This window comes from Xenopus tropicalis, chromosome 6, assembly GCF_000004195.4.
Source record: "Xenopus tropicalis strain Nigerian chromosome 6, UCB_Xtro_10.0, whole genome shotgun sequence".
Taxonomy (NCBI): Eukaryota; Metazoa; Chordata; class Amphibia; order Anura; family Pipidae; genus Xenopus; species Xenopus tropicalis.
The window spans coordinates 93,383,821-93,409,936 of NC_030682.2; the positions used below are offsets into that span (position 1 = coordinate 93,383,821).

Here is a 26,116-nt window from a genome sequence, read left to right on the forward strand (position 1 = left end):
TGGGTAGTGATGGATAGTGGGTCAACTTGGCACACAGAGCCAAGCACTGAATGACACACTTGACATGAGACATCTCAGCAGATATATGAGTCAATGGTACCTTTCAGAAAATCAAGAACAATGCTGCCTTTCTACTACAGGTAGTATTTGAGACCTTCAATATAAGCTTCTCCTTTAAATCACTTGTTAACTAATAGACTTCAGAGGAACCATCTTTCTTAGAGGGTTAATCCTGTGAATGTGAAAGTCATGTTTTTTGTCTCTGTGGAATCACTTCAGCTGTATGGTGCTTTAGACTTTTCTGTTTATTGATGTTGTCAGTACATTTGTGTTTCATCATGAGGGAAAAAAAGAGAAGAGGACTTTTATGCTACTTAAAGAGCATTCTTTTCCAATGAAAGGAATAGGATCTAGCAAAGCTGCAAATAATAACTGGATGGTTTGTTCTGCACGGATGAGCTAGAGAATCTTATGTGAAAAATGCCCTTCAATGTTTTGTGCTCTTGTAGAGACGTAACCCAATTCAGAATTACAAAGGGATGCTCCTATTCTGTGTAAAGACCTCCTTATTGATTGATGATATAACCGGCCTGCTCTATGGGGTGATGTAATGCTCATCAAGTTACTTAAGAAAGTGACCTTGAGGGGGATCAGATGTCAGAGCATCAGATGTAGATGAGAACTTACCAGGTAACCTTATTTCTTGCTAAATTGGCTATATTATTGCTGACACGTTGCAAAAACACATTACAGCAATTGTCCTTAACCCAATAACTAAGAATGGGAAAAGCTACATAAATGCATCTACTTTACTATAAATCATTGCATACAGAATAAGAGGAGAACACATGTCAAACAGGAGTGGATTTACAGCACATGTACAGGAAATACCAAGAGATAAATATATAACACTGACATTTATCTTTCCAAATGGGAACCAATTTGTAACCTTATTGACCCAAGAGCTTGCCTACTTCCTAATAAATGAGATCTCTTGATGTCTTAGTGAGTGTTCAGATGTAAGCAATACTAAATAATAGAAACCAGGGGGGATTCAGCACAACCCTGTCTGCATGTTCTTTGGCTCATCGTACATATACCTTTTTTAGCTGGATAAAAAAAAGCACCCAAAATTGGCTGCTGCAGCATCTGATAGACTTGAACAGGAAATGCCTGAAAGCACTGCATTATCTGGCATTTCCCATTCTAGGCACTGTGAGGCAACAGGGGGACATTTCATGCCTGCCTCATTTCCGTTTTGACTATTGCCAACAAAAACACAAACTAGAGAAATTATAAGCAGCAACAGGCTGGCAAGCACCAGCACCATTTAACTGTGTGAGAGATGCCAAATAATACATCAGCCAAAAATACTTTAAACCCTCCTTGTGTGCCATAAGCCTTAGACTGTGAGGAAAGAGACAGTGTAAATCTTGTCCACTATTTGTCTCTGTCTGTGGTGTAGTCACAATTTGCATATAAAATTAATATTTAGAACCCTCTTTTGGATAGCTAATCTTTAGACTGTAATTAAGCTTCTTTATAGTATATCTCAATGAAATACAATTATTCCAAACTTGCTCTAAGCCACCCAGCACATTAAACCAAATTTAAAGTTTAAAGCAGTCAGTCTCAATTAGCATTCGCTCACCCCTTCACAAAGTTGGTCCAGGTGCCTCGGACCCTTCACTTGGGGAAAAGTTTTTCCACAACTAGTTCTTCATTAACAAATCACATAAATAACAGTATTTTATGGTTTTCCATGGACACTCACCCTACTGATCCAATGGTCCGGGTGCAGCGCCCCAGAGGGAGACCCAGCAGTCACAGGCACAATTTTGCGATGGGTACGCACTCCAAACACAGGTGAAGGTGGTTAAGAAAAAGTTTTATTCACATTAATCCTGATGCGTTTTGTGTCTTTCAAGAGGTAGTCATACTATATCTTTATAGTACTGTATATGTATAGGATCTATTATCCAGAAAGGCTAAGGACCTATGGTTTCCTGGATAAAGGGCACAAAAGGGGCCTGAAACATGTTGTGTATGGCATAAAAGCACATTTTTGCAGCAATTTTGCATTTTGTCTCGTGCTCCCCGCTATATATACTGTATTTTCTGATTGGACATTGGCTGAGAGAGGCTCTATTGCTGGGGTTTGATGCATGAGGTCAGGAAGGCTGGGCGCAGAGGACTTATCTAGTCGTTTCCTGGATAAGGGATTTTTCTGTAATTTGAATCACCATTATGTGTAAAAAAAATGTGTACTAAAAAAAACCATTTAAGTATTAGATAAATCCAATAAGTTTCTTTGGGCACCAATATTGTTTCATGCAGTTTAGTTACCATCAAGTACAAGGTTCTGTTTTATTTCTACAGAGAAAAAGGAAATTATTTAAAAAAAAAAATTAGAATTATTTGCTTAAAATGGAGTCTATGGGAGATGGCCTTCCAGTAATTTGGAGTTTTAGGTAACGGTTTCCAGATAAGGGATCTCATTACTGTACTGGTAATAATTCGTTTTAGTAAACAATGCATGAATGAGTAGTTTAACTGGAATCAATAAAGGATGGAAAGGCGAGTAATGTTTGTAGAAATGTGTTTTAATGGCCATATGTCAAACAGAGTTGTATATCATTTCAAATGTTTTTGTAAAAGAGTTTTATTGATGTCAACAATGAACATATTTATCACCATGCTGTTGTAAATATCATGCCATATACCACAATATGCTGAATTTCCTCTTTTTCAAAGGTCTTGCCAAGATACATTCCACACTAATACTTTGTATAGAACATCTACTAAGAAACTGGCACTTTATTGGCATCACCTCTACATTGGCTCTTAGATACTTATTTTAGTATGGACCTGTTAGAGCATTTTAAAAAAATAATGCTATGTAAAGGGTATCCGAGAATACCTATATCTATTCACACTGAGTTATTGAGCTATTGCATTGATTCAGCTATGATTACGATTACACCAGATTTCTTGCAGCTTGCCAAACCTGGAAAACCACTGCCACGTTTATGCACTGTAATAAAGTATGCCAAATCTGACCTCATTGCTACCTGCACTGTAAAACTGATATCCATGTATTCTAATTCTAGGTAGATTGAAGAGCTGAATAGTTGAATAGTACAAGTAACTAGTGCTGGCACTTTAACTTGGTAATTGGGAGCTCTTGAATTATTATTATTATGTGTTTGCACATTCCGGACACATTTTAAAAACATCAATGATGGTTTTATGACAAGACTCGAAGTAGCAGAGCCCCCCAACATGGGGTATTCTATCCAACATCATCTTTTTGTTGCATGTAATGTCATGGCGATGTCATATTATATGGCTTGTCAGTCAATGGCATCCTTTCCAGGACAAAGCTGTCCAGACCAAGTGCAATTAGTAGGTAGGCATTGGCATTTCAGGAGCTGAAGGAATACTGCTGAAGGTAACAATGCATTAGATATGCCTAACCATATCAAGCTCTGCTGTCACAGGTACAGTACAATAGTGCAATTAGGCACTGAAGAGATAAATTAAATCTATACTTTATACTCTTCCCCAGTACATATATAGATGCCCCCACAGAAGGCAGATTGCTTCCTAACCTATAGACCTGAAGTAGGGCTGTTGCCATATTCATGAAAAGATTAGTAAATTAAAATCTAAAATTGGACTGTAGAGAAATGCATTAATCACTTAAAAACCAAAGTGTTTTATACAGAGTGCATCACAAATTCAATGTATTTTACATACTCAATTGAGATTGCATACCTGTATTGAGATTCTTTACCTTTATTTTCCTCCTAGGGAAGCTGCTATGATTCATTGTAATACCATTTGAAAACCTATATAAAAACCTACACTATGGGGCACATTTACTAATCCACGAATCCGAATCACGAATGGGAAAAAATCGTATTGATGGAAACTTGTTTTCTAATAACTTCTTTCTTTTTGTCTTTAGTTTAATGAAGAAGCTGGACCTTCCTCTATTAGAAACTCAGAAACAGATCCATCAAACAGGTAAGAGCTCGATTTTCCATTTATCTCATTTAAACTCATTTTGGGACAGTTTTAAATTAACAAGAAAATGTTATTTTATGGTTTTATGGGCAAAATTCAATTTCAGGAGAAAAAAAAATTCTCACAGTTCTGTTCCAGGTTTCCCATAGACTTCAATAGACTTTTCATTGAATTGAGTCTGGCTCTGTGGGACAATCTAGAATTGAATAAGGAGATATGTCTTATTCATCTTATTGAATCTGGCCAAGTGCAGCCACATATATTTGGTAGCAACCCAATAAAGTCTAGATATTATCTAGCTAAAGCTGGTCATTCCACAACTCATGTTTTCAATTTCAAAGCCATACCACAATTAAGCTGGCTTCCAAAACCATAGTGGTAAAATAGTAACCTAACTCTGAACTTGAATAAACCAGAGTTTTCAACGATCCCCCCAACCCTTAGGAGGAAGTGTCCTCTACTGTCTGCAAAATTGTGTTATAATATTTTTGTAGTAGTAATTCTCATTCATTGCTACTTCTCAGCAGAAAATTTTGTTTACCACAGATAGTCTGATATTCTGTTGCATGCCAGAGGATGTTACTTACCATTTGACCAAATAAGTATGTAGCAGTGCCAATAGTTGACTGTATCCCAAGTACCCTGCCTGCTAAATAATCTTCACCTTTACCCAAAGTTTTTCCATGCAATCCTACACAGTGCCGTGCAATAAGAACTCTCTCTAGGAGCAAGAAAGGTGAGAAGCAAGAAAACTCTGACCTCCCTGTTATCTGGACCTAATGTGATTTAAGAAAAAATGTTATTCTGGCATGATTTGTATTTTTATACAATAAAAAAAAATATGCCGTCTCCTTCCTCCTCTTTTTCACTCCAGTTTAATCTTTTTTTTCCTCTTTTACACATGCTTCCATTCTGTGCCTCACCCTTCTTCTCTGCTCTGTGCTCCACTGCTTTTCTACATGTCTTACCCTGGTCCCCAGGGGCAACTCTTTCCCAGCAATAGTTCCTCAAGTAGTACATCTTTTATGGTCAATAAATGGGGCTTTGTTTTTGCTTAAAATCACAGCATATTCCAGGAAATCAGTTTTAACTTCTGTGAAAGGCCTGGGCTGAACTGTGACGTTCTTACAAATCTTCAGCGTGTAGGAGTTGCTGCTGTTTTCTTATCTGCAATCTGATGAGCGAGCAAAAACACTACTACAGATATATATGGAACCTATTTGCACAGTGACAAATGTGAAGGAAAGTAGACCAGTGCCATGGACAGTGCCAGGGGGCCATGTTAGCACACACAAGGCAAAACCTCTGTGCTTCTTTTCCATTCTTGCTAACAATAAACGTTAGCTAAACCATATGTTGCTCTTGTATGTAAAAGAATATGTAAACATGCACATACCTTGGCAGAACATAAAACATTTTAATATGTTTATGTGGTTTTAGTGGCTAAGGGAGGCAAAACCAGGAGACCTCATAAAGTGTCCAGAAACGGAGAAGTGATGACAAGATGTACTGCAGTTTTCATGAGTCTTTTTTTCCTCATATCTATAGTTCATTGGCTTCATTGTGATAACTGTATTGTACATTTAAACAGAATGATGTGGAGGTTTTCTTTAATTTAAGAAATGGTCAGCTATGCTGAATAATCTAGGCAGGGGCCTAGAGACTTACAGTATACATCCTAACAGATGACATAAATGAGCAGGATCATTTACCTGATTGGCTCTACACACATTGGTAGCCAAACTTGCAAATACTGTTGTTCAGCCATTACCAACAATATGGTATGATAATACCATTGGCAGAATAATAATCATTGGCAGAATGAATTTGCCAACATGTGTAATTGCAATGTACATGATTCTGCATAGATTCTAAATTGAATTGTAGATTTACTAAGGAAAGTGGGAAAATTACTAATAAAATTCCCACTTCCCACATCTGAAGAAAATCTCAGTGAGATTAAAAACTCTTTATCTACTGAACGAGAACACTGAACAGCAGTAAGTGGCCTTCAATCAAATTCATATGAAACAATTTGTCGGTGTATGGCCACCTTAATGGAGAACTAAAGCTCAAGTGAAGAAGTAGATCAGAAATGTTGTAGATTATGTTTTGGGCTTTTGTACCAGCCAAGTTAACCACAGCACTTTAGCAGGGAAGAGCTGTGCCTTCAAAGTAGCTCCCCATATTCTTTTCTGCTGATTTGCTGCACATGCTCTGTGCTGCTGTCAGTTACTGAGCATAGGGTGTATATATATAGAATATATATGCTACAATATAAGGCTAATTAGTAAATAATACAGATTATTAGTATGTGACAGCTCTGAAACCAGTGCAAATAGCATTGGAATGTAATAATCAGCCCTGGAGCATCTGCTTTTATGACAGACAAGCTTAATTTTCTGCTTGACAATTTGCAGTGACTCTTAAAGAAGTAAATTACTCTAAACAGCCCCTAGAATTACTTACCTTTGTCCCAGCATTCTCTCTGACCTGTTTCCTCAGTCAGAAGGTATTCTTTTTGGTTGCTTCCTTGTGCAGAGTGAAGCCCCGCCCCCACTTCCTGTTCAGTTCTCTCTTCAATTCAGGTTGTCGGAGTGGAGAGCCTTCTGCGCATGCCTGGAGGCAGCAGGAGCCAGTCTGTGCATTAGCCATTTTTTGATGAGAGAGCTGAACAGGAAGTGGGGGCGGAGCTTCACTCTGCACAAGGGCGCAACTAAAAAGAATACCTTCTGAAACAGGTCAGAGAGAATGCTGGTACAAAGGTAAGTAATTCTGGGGGCTGTTTAGAGTAATTTTACTCATAGAAAAAAAAAGGTTTACTTACTCTTTAAGCTTATCTGCTCAACAGCTGCTTAGAGCCCACTGAGCATGTGATTGTCACTAACACTTCAAACAGAATCCAAGATGGGGAGCTCCTGTGACAACTTGGAAAGCAAGGATCATTACTGCTATAGAGATGCAGAACCTTCAGTATATGAACTGTGGCATTTCTAGCCATATTTATTTTTATAGTTGAGTTCTCCTTTAATCCAGATGCTGTCTATAGATCTTGTGAAGTATGTGCTGCATTTACCAACAGCTGTTGATCCTTTAGTTGCAGCATCTTGTTCTAATTGCATACTATATATAGCATGCTGCCTTCTATTCAGCACTTGCATTTACTATTGCACAATTTTTTTGGTTCAGGTTTTTTATTGCAAAAATGTTGTCTAAAAAGCAAATTTGTTGTGATTTGTTATGTGACAAAGCCGTGACAAATATCAATGTAAAAATATGCCAGCTAAAACTTGTCAAGGTCATGTAGAAGTTAATGGCAGATGTTCCTTTTACATTTGAAAGGTTTTTCTTTGCTTCTTGTTTTTAGATATATCTATGTATTTAGAGATATATATATATATATATTAGGTTTATTTGGCGCTGGTTTTTGTGTGACAATACGATACAAGTTGCAATGTTTGTGCAGCAAATCCGAAAAAGTTGCGTTTTTTGAGTTTTTTCAATTCAAATTTTTTGATAAATGACTGGAAATGAGTTTAGTTTAGTTGTGGTTTTAAAAAAATATAGAACCACAAAAATTCAAATGTTAATAAATCTGCCCTTGACATAGAGATAGCGCAGTATTTATTGGTGCTGCGGATACAGTATGCTTTTATGTTAGAAGTTTTCATATGTATTACTGCATTCATTTTTTTTTTTTTTACATTTATCAGATATATTAAACAGATTTCTTTGCTAATAAGAAGCAAGGTTGCAAGGAGTTGACATTTGAATCTAGACATTGATGGTGATAGTTTCACACACTATGGGGGTGTTTTAGGGCTACAGTCACATGTTATGTGCTAGTTATGTTGTGTCATTAGTAGTATTCTTGCATTAGTAGAAAAAATGTGGGCATTTAAACACTCATTCTGAAACTGCAATAAACACCCTACATGTGCAAAGCTCTTAAGCAGTAGCTTCCCTTAGGAAGGGCATTGGAGCACTGGCAAGTAGGGCTCAATCTAATAGCCAGTCTGATAGCCAATCTAAAAGCCAGTCTAAAAGCCAGTCAAATAGCAAGTGTGAGAATTGGGGAGAATAGACTCTTTCTCTCTGTGCAAAGCTCTTAAGCAGTAGCTTCCCTTAGGAAGGGCATTGGAGCACTGGCAAGGAGGGCTCAATCTAATAGCCAGTCTGATAGCCAGGCTAAAAGCCAGTCAAATAGCAAGTGTGAGAATTGGGGAGAATAGACACTTTCTCTTCTAGATACACCTGAAAATCCAGCTTGAAGCTCAATTGGGGTGAGATTTGGGGTGAATATGTATTTGCTGCCCAAGATATTTATGGTACCATAGCTGTATGTCTGATTTGCCAATATTTTCCTATATCTGTACCAATTAAATTAGCTGGGGTTGTCCTTACAAAAGGTTGACCTTTAAGGGGAGCCCTGGCCAAGACGTTAAAGAGAAACTTAAGCAGAAAACATTTGACATCAGCTAATTGTCTATTAATAAAGAAAAAAAGGGTACCATCTCATTGTGTGCTTTAGCAAAATATCCTTGTTCATAAAAATATGGAAGTTATTGAGGCACGATGCAATTGGCACAATGACATGCCAACAGGAAGAGATATTGCCTAACTTGCAGAATCCATTGCTTTATTTGAACAGTAAATTCTGCTGTATTAATTAACAGCTACTAATAATTTAGCAAGTTATTTCAAGTTGCTTGTAAAATCCATAGTGTTAAATTATGATGTGATCTCAATAGCACAGGAAAAGTAATACTATTTACCCTTTACACTAGTATGAAATTTTGACTAGTGCTTTTTAACTACCATCATAGCCCTTAAGGCCCCCATACACGGGCCGATTAGCTGCCGATATCGGTCCAAGGGACCGATATCGGCAGCTTCTATCGGCCCGTGTATGGGCAGAAACGAGCGGCCTGGCCGACCGATATCTGGCCTTAAATTGGCCAGATATCGATCGGCCAGGTTAGAAAATCCAGTCGGATCGGGGACCGCATCGGCTCGTTGATGCGGTCCCCGAACCGACTGCCCCATGGCCGCAAATGTAATTATTTTTTTTTTAAAGCCACTTGCTACCCGATATCGCCCACCCGTAGGTGGGGATATTGGGTGAAGATCCGCTCGCTTGGCGACATCGCCAAGCGAGCGGATCTTATAGTGTATGGGGACCTTTAGATGTGTACAAACAATATCATGTCATCAGTAGAACCGCAGAACCTAGAATCAATGGCATAAATAAATGTTCAAAAAAAGGACTGTCATCCCATTTCAGAATCTCCTGTGCTTAAGTGAGAAATTCTACCATGTGATTATTTCATGAACTATATGTAATACAGTATGTGCAGCCTTGGACTCTAAGTGGATACTAGGGGCACTGTGATAAAATAAGTTGGCCTACTGTTGCCGTCTAGCCTTACAATACTTGCTATCCCCACTTTGCCTACCTACTAATGTCACATAGTTGGCTACATAATATGGGAGGGGTGAAGGGCAGTCACCCATATTTTAACCCCCTGAAAGACAGCTCTGAACTAATAATTGCAGTTTATTATATGCTGACTAATAAAAATACACAATATATTTTACATTCTCTATAACATGTACTGTATCTGTTTCTGAGTAGTGATGAGCGAATTTTTTCGCCAGGCATGGATTCGCAGCGAATTTCCACATTTTACCATTGGCAAATACTTCCGTGAAAATTTGCTGCAGAAAAATTTGCCGCAGAAAAATTTGCCACATGTTAAAAAAAAATTTGTTGCACGTCAAATTGCCCACTGTCGTGTCAGAAAAACCAGAGGAAAAAAATTGATATAAAAATATACTTACCGCATGAATTGGGGTTCATCCCTCCTAGGATATTGCATTAATTAATTCCATGGCTGGTCAAATCTGAAAGCTTATTTATTTTTTTTCAAGAAGCCCAATGAAATTGGGTAAGCCCCTACACTGATCTAGCTCTAAAGATATTGGGCAACATTGCAACAGCATTAATGATACATAAGTAACAACTAACAAGAAAGTCCATAAAAGATACTTTGCAACAGTAATATACAAGTAATAATCAAGCCCAGTAGGATTCAAGAGTAGGTAACAGGGTGTGAATAGATTTTAATATATTATTTTCTTTTCTTTATTTTAGTGACTTCTGATTTTAATATACAGATAATAAAAGTTATATTTTATGGTTTATAGCAGGTGTGCCAAAACTCCATGTGTCTCCTAGAATATAAAATTGTATTTCAATTTACACACTGTGCACCCTGAAAGTCTATAGTGCGAGATTTGTTCTAAGCTATCTACGGCAACCAAAAATAGACTCGGTGACAAAAAAAGACGCGGACGACCAAAAAAATTGCGCGACAAATGCGCTTCGCGAATTTTTTCGCTGTTTCGCAAATTTTCTTGTCGTTTCACATTTTGTGGCGAAACGAAACAGGACAGATTCTGAGGTGTTTTGCATTTTTTTTACTTGATGTGAACCAGGGATGAAGATGCCAAATACCTTCACATCTAAGTACAGTCCACTGAGTATATAATAGTGTAGCTTTGATTGATGGAAGTGTTGCTGATATCCAGATGTTGGTTGTTCTTTCAAAGTGACTGACAACTGAGCTGCCATTCATAAGACACTAAAACCCATGCTTTCACACAAATGTGTGACTTTTACTAGATCAATGTTCTACACTGTTGTTTGCGTATGAACTAGCGTACAAGGCTTACAAGCAATGTCATCATTCTGGTTCAGGGCTACGTTCTGGGAAACAGGCTTGTGAGTCAGAATATTATATTTAATAACCAGAATAATTAGAGCATATATTGAAGGAATGCTGGTGCCCCGAGCAAAAGGTTCACATGATATAAGCGTTTTGCTTTGCTAATATATTTTTGGCAACCATTAATCATTAATGATTATATTGTTGGATTATGTACAGTATTCTTTAGGATTATTGAATAGCTGCATAATTTAAGTAGCTATATGGTAAAGTCTAAAACCAATTGGGTCTGTCCTGCTGAATCCTGCATAAATACACCTATCGACACTGGGGAACCCAGTATAGGGATTTGGGCAATGCAGAGGAAAAGTTTTACTGTGAATGCCATATTTTTGGAATGAGAAGGGAAGACGGGCAGATGACTAACTGATTGTTACAGGCCCATAGAGAGATACCTCTAAATGTAGCATAATGATGAAAAGGGAAATATTTCACCAACGAAGAACTTTCCCTCCAAAGCTTTCTATTTTAGAAACCATTCTCTTAAAAGTGTGAAAACATTATAGGAAATCTATCTCTGAAAGAGTGTGAGAGCTAATGTATTCAAGGAACACTCTGTGAAGAATTGATATAAATGTGCTAAAATGTAGAAAAAGTGATTATTCTAACAGAAATCTAGCGGGGGGTTTCTTAAATGTGTATGGTGCTATTTATATCTAAACAAAAGCAAGCGGCCTGCATGTTTATTCAGGGTTATGGAAGGCGCAGTATTATTTCAAAATCACTCATTTTAATTAATGGAAAGTGATCTTTAAAAGATTAGTGGAATTAAAGATATATACATTTTTTACAGCAATCAAAGTGTGTATGATCCAGTAACAACGTTACAATTTCATAGAGAATCAATATATAACAATGGCGACCTAGGTGATTTGGAACCTAGCTCCTGCTCATCTGTTCTTCCACCACCCTGTGTGTTGTAGTAACTTCCCCCCCTTCCTCCACATACATGCAGCTAGGTCATTGCTGAACTAACTAAGCACAGACATCTTTGCATTCCCAGGTATAGGATGCATCTGTGCATGTGGGGCAGACAGATACTAGCTTATTATAAGAGCAAAGGGCATGGCATTTTAATAAACTGTAATGCTTTCAACCCTAGTTCCAGCCATGCAAAAAGAAACAATTGCTAATGTATTATAGATAACTAGTAACCCAAAAGAGAACTCCTTGCAGCTCTTGCCCACTGTGCCTCTAGAGCAGGAAAAGTGACATTGTATCCTTTGGAATCAGATACACTTTCTGGGTAAACTCTGTATAAAATACTATTCATGGATATATTACCTGTCCAATAATAAGATGAAGTCTTTTTTAAAAGCATTAGGAAAATATTCCATTTCAGGAGGCAGAAGATTCCACAGCTTTACTACCCTCACAGTTAAGAGTAATCATGTCTCTCACAAGCACCTCTTCTCCAGAAAAACACAAATATTACAGTTTTTAGTCATAATTTATAACTGCTTCCAAACTCTTTACCGGTTCACATGTCTGCATTTTTTTTTTCCAGTGTATTAACACCCTTTCTATGGACTGACTCCCAAATTCATTTTTAGCTTTAATGTAAAACTGACTGAAACTACCCAAAGTTGCAATTCACAGAAGATTGGCTCTTGCTAAGTTATATTCAGCCTATAATGTGTAGGAGAAGCTAACATAATGCTGAGAAGTTATATAGCATGTTCAGGGCCGGATTTGTTTTCGGCGCGACCCTAGGCCACCCCGTTGAACGGCCCGCGCCCCCCCCAATGCGCACGCGCGAATGAGCGAACAACCGCTCGTCTCCCTACCCCGCCCCCCCCTGTGCTCCCGCGAGTGCGCATGCGCATACATTTAAAGCCCCATACGGAGCAGTGGGGAGAAGTTCCCACTGCTCCGTATTGAAAAAAACTTTCAAAATTCCATTGCGGCGGGGCGGCATGCCGCCTCTACATTTCTGCCGCCCTAGGCCCGGGCCTTTGTGGCCTCTCCACAAATCCGGGCCTGAGCATGTTAGGTTGAAACGCTATATACAGTAAGCCCATCAAGTTCATTCTTTTCAAAACCCTCCGTCATTTTAAGGTTAATGTATTACTGAACTCTTAGATGTTCTGTTATTTTAGTTGTGCCTACACCAGTCTTCCTGAGACAAAGGCTCAATTACAAAAATTTCATGTGCAAAAATGCATTTAGCTCAGCCTACTACTGCATGCAGGTTTTATCATCAACCCACTTATCCAAACTATTTACAATTTTTTATGGCTTTTCTCATTGGTAGTGATGACAAGATTATTTAGGTACCATGCATGAACACTTGGCGAAGGAGCAAGATAACTAGAAGCAAAATAAAAAGATTAAAAAGAATAGAATTGTATTAAAACTGAAACAGAAAACTGTCTTGTAGTATATGCTTTATCAAGAAAAAATGGACTACTAAAAAGAGTGATTGAGCTGTGACACAAGACATTAGAAATACGTCTCCTCAGTGAGCAAGATTTGTTAGGTGAATTTCCTGTTAAGAGCAGGGGCATTTTTAATGCTGCACTGACAAGGTGGCTGATTAAGAATAGCTTGGATTCTGACACAATCTGCTCTGAATCTTAGCCAGCCTTTGCCTTAGAATAAGTAAACTGTCATCTTAAAAAGTGTACTTTAATGTCAAAGTGACAGTTTTTGTGCCAGCTATCATATTATAAAAACTATACATGGTATCCTTTACTTGGGATCTGTGCTTTTTTATATAAGGGGTCTTTTTTGTAATGTTAGGCACCTTGGCTTAAGGCTAATAGAACATTAAAAACAGTATCTGTTTGCCATAAATATGGATTTAGGGGATTATGGTTATGGTAGTGCAAGGTACAGAGAAAAACAAATGAGTCCCAGATTAAGGATTATTTGTTTAAATGGAATACAGTGATAAATGGCAGTACTGTATTTTGCATCTAGTGTAGGTGACGCTCTAAAGATTTCCCCAGCAAGCCATTGGGTGCATCTGGGTGCGACTGCAGGCCAAGGGAACTCCACTGTGTTACATAAGATAAATGGAGGTGCCACACTTGAACTTACAAGTATTGTTGGCACCAAACTAATGTAAGTTGCAATTTCCTTTTTATTTCCCTGGCTATTTTCAGTGTGTTCAACTTTCATAGCCATATCCCTTTAAAGGAACAGTTCAGTGTAAAAATGAAACTGGGAAAAATTGATAGACTGCACAAAATAAAAAATGTTTTCAATATAGTAAGTTAAGCAAAAATGTAAGCTATAAAGGCTGGAGTGGGCAGATGTCTAACATAATAGCCAGAACTCTACTTCCTGCTTTCAGCTCTATAACCTCTTAGTTAGTCAGTGACTTTAGGCGGGCACATGGGACATAACTGTTCAGTTAGTTTGTGAGCGCGCAGGTCAGATTCAAATGCAAACAAACCGAACAGGTATGTCCCACATGGCCCTCCCTCAAGTCATTGATTGGTTACTGACTGCTAACAGCTTAGAGAGCTGTAAAAGAAGAAGTAGAGTTCTGGCCATTATGTTAGACATCTGCCCACTCCAGCCTTTATAGATTACATCCTTGGCTAATTAACTATATTGAAAACATTTTTTATTTTGCACAGTCTATCTTTTTTTGCCCATTTTCACTTTTATACTGAACTGTTCCTTTAAAAATACACATGTCCAATACTGCCTCATTCCCTACCAGAAAAAGATCACACTTTTCTAGTCTGTGCACAGTGAATGTAATAAAACTTTTAGCGAAAAAGTTTACAACTTTTACTTCTCCCATATGTGTCTGTTCTCATTAGATGTAAGGACTATATGCAATCAAAAAGCAGTATAATAAGCATATCCTTTAAACATGTAATTGATGGTAGGGGTGATTTGTGCCCCTTTGTGCACTTCTCATGTGACACAAAAGCCCAGCAGATTAATATACAGATTTTCAAAAGTCATCTTAACATCAGTTGCAAGCCATTACTTTAATGGCATAGAACAGCTGACGAGCCATAGGCTGAATATCCTAGTTTGTGGAGTAACTGGAGTCCCCTCACTTTCACTAAGAGCTGCTTATTGTAGACCAATTCATAACTAAGAGAGACCAAATAACAGAGAGAAATTCTATTTGCCCATTTACAGAGAATGAATATTTAGGGAGTAGCAGACCCTTTTGCCTTAGTCCTCTGACAGATAATAGACAAGTTGGCCTGCACTGACTGGCCTTATAGGTCACAGGGGAGTAACGGTCTTGATTCTGCCAGAGCAGGGTGACAGGGTACATGGACTACTCTCAAGAATGCACTTCATAAAATGTTATATTACTACCCTGTATGATAAGTACTATGTCTGATCTTATTGACTACAATTCCCAGATCCCTACAGCTGTAGGGCTACATATTGGACACCCCCGAATTACATTGTTGCTTTGTTTCTCTTGTTGGTGGCCCCACCGTACCTGCATTGCCTGCCCCCTCCTCCCTTGCTATGGATTCTGCATTAGATAAATAATGTAATCATGGCAAAAATAGCACACACACACCTCCCACTCGCTCTTCCACATTGCAAAAATTACATTTGTAAATACCTACTACTGACGGATGGAATAAAGGAATGTCATTTTAACCTTCACTGCATACTCATTACCATGAGAGTTCCGCTGCTGCTGCAACAATAGCTTGCTATGAAGTCATTCTCTTACAGGAGCATAATTATACAGGGTCATTATCTCACAGAAGCTGTTTCCACTCAAGTGTTCAGACAATTCCTTGCCAGCATTAAGGCATCTTTACTTAATTGTGACGGTAAAAGGATAGAGAATTATTGCATATGCAGGTAAGCATGTTAAGGTAAAATCCCAAAGCTAATGATGTCTAATACAATGGGTTTAAACAATTTCAGATGGTGCAATTCATTGTAAAAAGGTAGAAGTATATATGTAGATAAGGCAGTGGCTGATATCTAAGCCTTCCTGCTATATATTCAGGCAATCCTACTGCCAGCTTTTTATTTTAATAAGTAGACAATTCATTGCAATTTAATTTTGCTTTAAAGGGGACCTAAACCCTAATAGAAATGTATTTCTACTTAGAGTGCTTCTCCAAGCACTTTTTTAGTGGTTGCTGAGATATTATCAGTTTTAGACTGTTCTTACCATGCTTTCATGGTATTTTTATCTCTTTTCTTGGGGTTCATTAATCAACACTGAAAGTAACCCATCACAACCAATCACATTTTATCTTGCATTGTTCTGCCTGTAGCTAGCTGAAAAATGAATTACTCATTGGTTACTCTGGGTTACTGCCTAGGTAGAAATTTGTCTAGTGTTGCTAAATTAGCCCCTCTGTCAGGGGCGCTCTTTGCCAACCCCTTGTCCGGGATCTTGCATGCTACCCTCCCTCCTTCCCCGCGTGTGCGTGCGTTCGTGCGGGGCGGGGGGAGAAGTGGTGGGGATGAGGTGGCCAGCCGACTTGGCCCGCCTCTGGCCTGGTTTAGCAGGTATTAAAATATCAGCAACCACTATAATTATAAAACTAATACAAGCTGAAAAAGAACTCAGGGGAGCAGTATACATTTACATTAAATTTCTCTGTGGGTTTAGATGCTATTTAATGTAAATCCAGGTCATTAAGTCTGTTTAGTTCATTACTGGGCAATTTTAACATTCCACCAATAGTGAAATAGTTATCTTGTATAAAGTCCCTTTAGGATCAGACTTATGGCCTTGCAGCTGCTCATGTCTGCAACACCTAGTCCCCTCAGCCAGTCATTATATTGAGGAATGCCTACACGGTTGCCCCTGTGGTTCACTGGGACAAGTGGCAGGTCTTTGTGCTATGAAATGGAGTGCAGAAACCTGTGGCAATGCTAGGAAACCAAAACACAGTGTGGAAAGTAAAAAAAAACAAAAACCTTAATTGGGAACATTTTTTCACTGTGCACACTGGGTGCTGCATTGTAAAATTACCCCACTTGTGCTTTGAAATGTGTTGGGCCCCTAGGGATCATGGGCCTCGGGAGACTGCCAAATAACCCCTTATGGTAATCTGACAGTGACTATCAGTATGGGAGGGTGGTTACAATTACCTTGTAATGTGAATGCTTTAGTGCAGCAATTTCCTCCGTGGTAAATCTGGAGTATTCATGGTGGTCTGGCTAAAAAACATCTTAATTGTTACATGAGATGGAAAATATGCCACTAGATCTACATTAACTACTACATATTTTTTTTCTTACTAAATGTTTTTTCCTCTGGTTTAATCAGTAAAATGGCAATATTAAAAAGAATCTATATTCCAGAAACATTACTAGGACATCTTTCCAGCCACCCTGTGTATGTATTAAACCATATTTGTTCTTAGCTGTTTTCACACTGTTAATATTCTTTTCTTTGTGCACTTTGATGGCATTGTGCATTCTCTCATTAGAACAGACTAACAAAAGCTAATGGTAGACCTTTCAGGGGTTCTTATATCATGTTTCTTATATCATGAAAAATCCAGAATGTTTTTGAATTTATGGGTCATGAACAGACCTGTGCCCTTCCCCATCCTCACTTAAGCCAGTCCATGAGCGAGTGAGCTGAATGTCTTTATTCTCTTTTTATTGCTGAAGTCTCAGAATAAAGCAGCATGTTCCCATTTACAATTTAATTGCAAACCCTTTTTCCCCTTAAACGTTTCTGCTTTTAACATGTAGACTTTTTCCATTAACGAGTCCTCCAACCAAAAGCTGCTTCTTGCACAATGAAAGGAAATATAGTTCTAAGCAACTTTTCAGTGTATATTCATTAGACATTTTAATGGTTTTGAACTTATTTCTAAATGGAATCGCTTTTTACTTAATGTATATTGGAAAGTTGTTTAGAATTTCAGTGTATTTTATTTTTGGGTGCACATCCTCATTAATGAATATGTTTTGTGATCTTAACAGTCATCAAGTTTGTTGGGGGCAGTCTGAAACTCAGCAGTGAGGGTTGCAGTGTTATTTTAGATAGAGTGTCCAGATACTTTTGGCTAAAACAGTATGGATACTTTTGGCCTTGTATTATATCTAACAGTGGCATGCCCCCCCTATCCCTGGACAATTGTGGGACAATTGTCGGAGAGTGGTTGAGAGGGGAGAAGTTCTTACCAGGTCCCCTCACTAGAGTCAAGCCAAGTATTATTGGTTCCAAATGGAATATTACTTGGGCTGGTACTCTGCCTGTCCCCCTAATCCTGAAAACTCTGCCCCTTGGCACTTGTTCTGCATATTTCTCTTCCTTTCCAGAAGATTGCTTCACTTCAATTGCACCACCACCCATTGCACCTAAAGCATTTGGCTCTACCCCTTGTTCCTTCCTCACATTGCCGGGCCCCCACCCAACTGGTACTTTCAGAGAATGCATTTAACCTTTAACTCATGGTGGACAACCTAAGGTGCTCCTGTGGTTAAACTAAAGCTCTCAGCATGCCATCCAGAGGATTTTGTAAGCTGTAGTTCAACAACACAGGTTGCCTTTGTCTGCCATGTATTATGGACACAGTTTCACAAATCTCTTTCACTTACAGATTTAGAATAAAGAAACTGAGCCAGGGAAAGCAGCAGTGACATTGACCAAAGCAACAGATCTCCATGTGTTTCCAGTATTTATTTAGGGCAAGAAGCGATTATGTTTGCATTGTTTAATCATGTATTTCCATGAACACTTGGCTAGCAGCAAATAAAATGAAGTTTGACTCAAAGCATGCCCACCATGATTAGCACTTGTCACAAATAAGGTAACAAAAGAAAGTATGCAGTTGCTGTTTTATTTTATATGTCATAGAATTCTGATGAGAAAAGAGTCAATTTCAATCTTCTAATCTAAGGCTTATGTTGCTTGCTGTTGGGATCATGATGTGCTTAGTCTGTGGCCATTGCCAATCAGCTTTTGACTGTAAGATTTTATATGGCTGTCAGTTGCACATTAGGTCCTGCATTCAGAAACCTCATTAAAATGCATTAGGACAAACACGCTGTTGGAGGCTGCTGCTGATATGTTAAGCAACTGAATACAGCTATCTCCTTCTTTGTCTGTTTTTTTCAGGCATTGATATATATAGATCTGTGTGTGTGAATAAAGAGCACGCTGGAAACCATCATACAAGACACCCATGAAAAAGACTGCAGAACCCTCACAGTGAATGTCGTAAGTTAATTGAAATGTACCTGTCCTGTTGTTTTTAAAACATTGTAATACCTATTGCATTAGGATTTGGGATCTTAAAAATTTCAATGGGGCTGCTTTGAGCAGCTATTTGGTATCTACAAACAGCCACTATTGGTGTCTGAAACCCTACTTTGGTGTTTATTGATCTTACCCCCTTATATTGGCAACCAAAAACACAAAATAAATCCCCAGCAAACTGCATCATTCAATGAATGTATCAATGATTTAGTTTTAATGCCACATAGAAAAAAAGCATCAATTAGGGCCATCCCACTAATACACAAGAGGCCTATATCCTACCCTAAATTCTAGGACTGGGAGCGGACCAAAGAGCTGGAAGGCTGACCAGCCATATAAACAGTGTCTCAAGTCTTTCTATAGAGGAAGCAGACCCTAAGGTCGCGGGGGTGGGAGGGGCCCAAACTACAGGGTCTGTTTTCTCTATAGCTGTCCGGGAAGCAGGTAAGTGCGCAGTGGGTCCCTCTGAAGATATTTATTGCGGGGGCTCCAGCATGGTGTTGTTAGACCACTGCCTATAGGGCCTTTTACTGGTTAAACACTGATAATTACTGGGGTAAAGCCCCTGCACTTTTTTCAAGCAACAGTTTTAGCCCCTTTTTAAAATATATAAAAGGTGGGCAGTTGCAGTGCTTGACAGTATAACCCATGGGAAGCAGTGTCTTGCTCTATCACTTTTATATCATAATGTAGTTTGCGGTGCTAAAAAAAATGCTGATAACATGTGAAATGTATATTATAGCAGCCTTCAGTTATTCCAATAACAGTGCTTGCTTTCCTGTATGAGATTCCCTGCACACTGCTATTGTTCACAAAGTTACTCAGTGGCAAAAAGTTATAGAAGTTTAACTACAGGAATGAGCAGGAGACCATGGATACTGCTATGAATATTGAATTCCAATTTGTTTGCACCTCCTATGGCCTTTCACAAATCACCTGCTAAGTAAAGTTGTGCATCTGACTTTCAGATTAGTAATGCAAATGAGTACACACTTATCATTTATGGTGGGTGATAGCACACAAGGAGGTTTGTCGCCTGCCGCAGCCACACCAAGAGCAACAAATCTCGCTATGAGTAATACATATTACTTGCAGCAATCTTACCGTTATGTTATGGAAGGGTTTTTTGGGATATTGGTCACTTATGGTAATGAAGATTTTCTCATGGGTAACAAATCTCCCTGTGTCCCATAAACTTTAAAGTTAAACCTAAAGGGGATGTAATATTTCTAAACACTATTTTCAGTTTGTTACAAACAGTACGCCAGTAATAGTGGCATTTTTTATGATGATCTGCATCGCTGTGGGTATAGCCTCTTTGTGTGGAATGTGATCACTTCATGTTGCTGTGCAGTGCCTGAATTTTAACCAAACCGCATCACTAATGCACAGAAACTGCTTACCAAACAAATCACTGGTGCAGCCCTTAGCCAGCTGTTCGGAGGTACCCCAAGGATGTTGCAGGGTAACATCCTCATTAACTAATACCCCCTTTATTTCCAGAATTGTGGTGTGGCCTAAAATCAAGTATAGATGTTTCCTGGGGATTTTTTCAGTAGGGCAGGCACACAGCTGCAACCAAAACTCATGCTTCTAGTCTCTATATAATTCAGCGCCACATTCTACTGACTAAATGGAAAGTTAATCAGACAACGATATCACTAGCAGAATATGCAGCCTATTTACTTGGCTGTCTTTGATCCCATGAGACACTGTATATACAGCTTAAGACTGTTTGCCATATAAAAGCCATTACTGAGCAGAGTTACCAAATGAAATGCAGATCTAAGAAAATCCTTGATAGAAAGGAGAAGGAGAATGTAATGATTTATAGGTAACAGGATATGTATCCCATGTTATTATGGAAACATGGTTATAGAAATAGATGCATATGAATTACGGGGTCTGCTCACAATCCGAAAGAGTTTAGACTATGGGACTGTATGCCTCTTATATCAGTGTTGAGTAACCCCTTTGTTCAGCATATTCCCAGCATCCCACCACACTGACTGGAGAATGTAGTTTGCCAATATTTAAAGGGATGCTGGTTTCCCTGTCGGGAAGTAAACAAAGATAATTGCTCCAGCCTAAAGTACCAATGCTGTTTGGCAGAGTGGAAGCAAAGCTATAAGTGCCTTTAGGTGCATTCTGATACTGAGTTCCCAGTGCCTTTGAACCTAGAGTTGGTTACAGAGAAGCAGGGCGCTCAATGTTATAAAGACAGTGTTTATTGACACATATGGGGTTATGTGAAGGCACTAAATTTGCCCAGGAGCAATAACCCACAACAACCAATCAGCAAGTTCCATTTACTGGTCATCTGTTTACTGGTTGCTATGGCTTATTGTTTCTGGACAAATATAATGCCTTTTATTACATATGAGGGATAGTTTACAAATGTATTTAACCCAATGCATTTTGTAATGTGCAGCAAGCACCACAAAATAGAAAAGCATTTTTTTAGGTGTGCAACACCAATTCTCTAATGCTGAGAATTAAAAAGGCAATGATGACTGATTGCTATTTTTTTAACAAAAAAACATAAGTGGAGAAAATGCTGATTTTGTCCCCTACTGTTACAAATTAAATCGGACTAGTGAAATTAGGGAAATGTGAAAAAAGAAGGTCCAAAAATGAGGGTGCAAAGTGCCATGTAGTTTTCACTTTGCACCTATTCCCAACTGCATTTGCTCCTAGTTTCTGTATGCAGCTCTGCTTACGTTCAGCAGGACGCAGGACACACTGTCTTGTCACTGTGAGGGCTGTGGGGTACAAGTGGCTAGGGAGATTATGTCTTTAAACGCAGGTTGCCCTTGTGCCCAGATTTTTTTCATAGTGATATTCAAGCTAAACTAATGTTTGCAATCTTATTTTATTACCATGTAAACATTTCAATACATTGGAATATTGGGGAAGTTTGGATGGACAAAAGCAGTGTAGTAGTTAATAATTACCATATAGAAAAAGTATATATGGAAGAAAGTAGGTACTTTGTACTGACACAGGCAGGGGTTTGATTATGAGTTCAGCGTGCTAAGAGGTGCACACAAGTGAAAGCTGAGAGGCATGCATAGAGCTTGTTGGCTGGCTTGCCTGGCAGTCTGGCACAGTGTTTCTCCTCTGAACTGCTGCTTGCGACTTGGCACAGAATGACTGGCTATCATTGTCGTCTGAAAGCTGTTCTGAGGCCTATGAGAAATACGTTATTGGTCTGACTCCAGTTCCCAGCAGACAGGTGTCCACATCACAATTGACACCCTCCATGGCAGTCACATAGAACAAGCCATAGAGAGGGCACCCATGGAAACCAAACTTGCTCATGCTGAAAAAAAAATAAGGGTTGGTGGGGTTTAAAATATTCTAGCTGATTAATAACCATCCTTTTGTTGCAGGCATGCAACAGGTTTAACCCGTGTAACTAACATGCTTTATGAGTGAACAAAACTTGCAGGGGGGAGCATGCAGTCGCAGAAAGCAAGTGTAAATGAGAAATAAGCTGTCATATGCTTTTGAAATAACAGGTTAATGTCAGAGTTGTGACACTGAGTACTGAAACCCAGGACTATGGTCACATCTGCAGCCCTTGTTTTCCCCCTGGAGTTCCACTGTACTATTAAACATATCTGGAGGTGGTAGTGGTGGACACAAGGGTTGCACACCATGCAGTACCGTTGCTGCCTACCACCTTCTACCCAAGTCTTGTTCAGTGTTACCATGATACCTTTATGAAAGCCAAGGTAATATGTGGTAATGTAATAAAAGGTCCAACATTTGCACCTTGTCTAATAAAAATGGTTGCAAGACAGTGACAAATATGTAACAAAATATAGCTACCACATGACACTCCTGATTTAAATACCCCCAAAAGGTTAACAATTTTAGATAAATAATTGTGCCATATAGTGTGTGGGCATATACTGTATATATATATATATATATGTACAGCAGCAGAGACCAAGGTGGCTTGGGCTGTGGCCAAAATGAATGTGAGAATTGTGCTACACCAGCACCAGGGTAGAACATAGAACACTGGATACACCATGCATGTGCAGATAAAAAGGTGTGCAGACAATTCTGTAAATCATAGGTATGTGTCAGTTTTCTGCTGTCTTTTTGCTTTTTTTAAGCTGTTTTTTGTTCACAAAACAACATGTTTTAAAGGGTTTTTATAGAAGAACCAGTTAGCCTCTTTGGTCTGCCCACCTTTGATTTCCTGAATTCCTTTACTATAAAAGTTCCCACCATGTTGACTCCACAATTATTTACTGTATGTATCACCTTTTAAACTCCTTGCAAGTATTCACAGCTCATGCTTTGCAATGCTTCACCAAACCTATTTGGCTTTCTTGGCCCTATTACAGTGAAGTTTCACTGCTCTCTGCTGGTGGAATGATTTCACTTGGAAGCATGTGATGAAAAAAGTACCATTATAAAGATTCGTCTCATTTGAAATTTCTTGTTACTACAGCAGTTCCACTACTTTCCGTAATTTTCCACAGAGGAATTCTTACAACAAAGGATGCCCCAGTAGCAGCTCTCACACACACACATTTGTTTTCACTGCTCTTTATGCCAAACTTATACACATGGCGAGGCATTTTGACATTTGGCGCTGGCATTAATATAGGATAAAAATGGCTGCAGAAGTGTAATACCTGCAGTGAGCCACATGGATAGCTTGCTGTGCCAGTGGCTGGATGTATCAGACAAGCAGGTGGAAACACGGATATGACAAATCTCCCATGTTGGATGGGATGCCAGTAACGTAGCTACGTTTCAACACACGCTGGCCTCAAATTTCATTTGTGCCCAAGCACAGCCAAGTGAAAATGCAGTACTTGTTGTATCCATTTCCCAAGAACATTTCTATAAAATGTTAAACCTTCCACCTTTAACAGGCACTTCCTGATAACCCATGAGTTTGTGTTAAACACACAACACTGGTTTACACAATGCAGGACCTTGGGGATCTTCCACTAATCACTCCAGGCAGGAGAATGAATGGTTTCACGAAAAAGAATTTGCTGGACACTGTCCAAACTCTTGCCGTGCCCGCAGATTAAGCAGTGTAGAGCCGGGGAGGGGTGGATGAGGGAGTTCAACCATGTAGCCTCTTTTTAAGAAGTGATTGTGAATGTTTACTGAGAGCATAGAATTCAAGGAAGCTGAGCATGTTTGAATGTCAGCCCAGACATTAATCTGGCAGCTTTCCACTGAGATATTGGCATTAGCAAGATGTGTACACAGTGCCTGTGTTTAGTTGCCTCTGAGTTGCTTTGCTAGAAAATATTTCTGGGTTTTTTTCCAGGCTAGAGCAAAAACTCTGTTAAACAAACATTTTTATGGTTCTGTTCGTGTTAGGGTTGCCACTTTTTCGCAAAAAAAGACAATACAAGTCTTTGTGCCTTTTAATCTTACCCCCTAATAATAAATATCGGTATCAAACATCATTTGTATTGTCTGTGTATGTATTACACTGGCCAGGTGGCAACCCTAATTTCTGCCATTTGGTCTGGTGTATTTGTAAGATGCTGAATTTGCCTATGTACCATAAGAATAATTAAATATTCAGCATTTCTTAACATGAATCGGGATTTTAATGGGGTTCTGTTATTGTCCCTATTATTTTATTTACCAACCACATGTTGTGCTTTGAACAGTGATTCCTCCCTGCTGTTATGTCTGTGTAACACCAACAGGCTCCTCACATACGCATAATGGGTACTGTCTTGCTCTTAGTGGACAAAAAGGAACAATGGAGGTACTGCTTCAAATATGCTGATGTGGCTGGGCCTAAAAGGCCTGGTACATTTAGAATATGCTAACTATTAAACGGGAAAGAGTATTGTGTCAGACACAAGTATATGTTGTTGCTTTATACTCATATGCTCATATGCTTTATACTCATATGTGTTTCATCAACAATTCCTAAAAACTTCATTCAGACATATCAATGCACCCACATTTTGCCGAAGTTGCCGAAGTTGCCTTGAGAGGCAGTTTCGGTGATTGTGGCGCCGCGTATGCCATCCCACTGGCGATTTACATTTTAGCTGGTGGGATGGCATTTCGGGAGATTAGTCGCCCGTGACAAGGGAGATTTGTCGTGCGCTGACTAATCTGCCCATCTGTCACAGCCCTTACCTGTGCAGGCAGCAGAACATTATGTTTTAATTATTATAAGTGATTATAAAATAATTTTTTGCTGTTACTGTTACCTTAAGCTCATTTATTATTCTTATCATTACGTCCCTGTGTATATGACAATTTGATTACTATAACTATTGTACTGTAATGCAGTGCTGTCCAACTGGCGGCCCGTGACCCCCCTGTGTGTGGCTGCTTTGATGGTTTACCTTTGTGTAAGCTTTAAATGGTATCAGTACTGAGATTAACTGCCCCCCCTGCATGGTTCTCACCTCAGATTCAGGCTGTAATCCCCCTGTAGGGTTTAATAAACAATGTTTTAAACTCTGCATTGTTCATCGCTGCATTGTTCACACCTCGGGCTCAGACTGTAATCACCCACATTGTTTACCTGTTCACACCTCAGACTGCAGGAGCAGTAAAAACCCACAAATAAACCCTGCACACTATAAAAAGAATATATACTGAGGTGGTACTGCAAATAACAAGTTTTTTAATATATAGCTATTGTGCAGACTGTAGGAGCAGAGCCAGCATTGTGTCACTGTATGCTGCCTGTGTGTGCCATACTCTGCCTGCAGGTATGGCACACACAGGCAGGGTAGGGCAGGCAGAGTATGGCACACACAGGCAGGGTAGGGCCGGCAGAGTATGGCACACGCAGGCAGAGTATGGCACACACAGGCAGGGTAGGGCAGGCAGAGTATGGCACACACAGGCAGAGTATGGCACATGCAGGCAGAGTATGGCACACACAGGCATGGTAGGGCAGGCAGAGTATGGCACACACAGGCAGCATAGGGCAGGCAGAGTATGGTACACACAGGCAGCATAGGGCAGGCAGAGTATGGCACATGCAGGCAGAGTATGGCACACACAGGCATGGTAGGGCAGGCAGAGTATGGCACACACAGGCAGCATAGGGCAGGCAGAGTATGGTACACACAGGCAGCATAGGGCAGGCAGAGTATGGCAC

The 26,116-nt window shown here is 39.3% G+C and overlaps 1 protein-coding gene across 4 annotated transcripts in view; it reads left to right on the forward strand.

The window, feature by feature from the left end:
* atxn1 (ataxin 1) overlaps positions 1-26,116 on the forward strand; it is a 172,217-nt gene that overhangs the window by 111,521 nt on the left and 34,580 nt on the right. For 3 of the 4 annotated variants that reach the window (XM_002932692.5, XM_031903742.1, XM_004915283.4), the window contains 2 exons: positions 3,971-4,029; positions 18,853-18,954. The gene's annotated coding sequence lies outside the window, so the exon portion shown is untranslated. Of the gene's footprint in view, positions 1-3,970; positions 4,030-18,852; positions 18,955-19,351; positions 19,438-26,116 lie in introns of those variants that run through there. The other variant, XM_012965401.3, reaches the window with a different exon arrangement.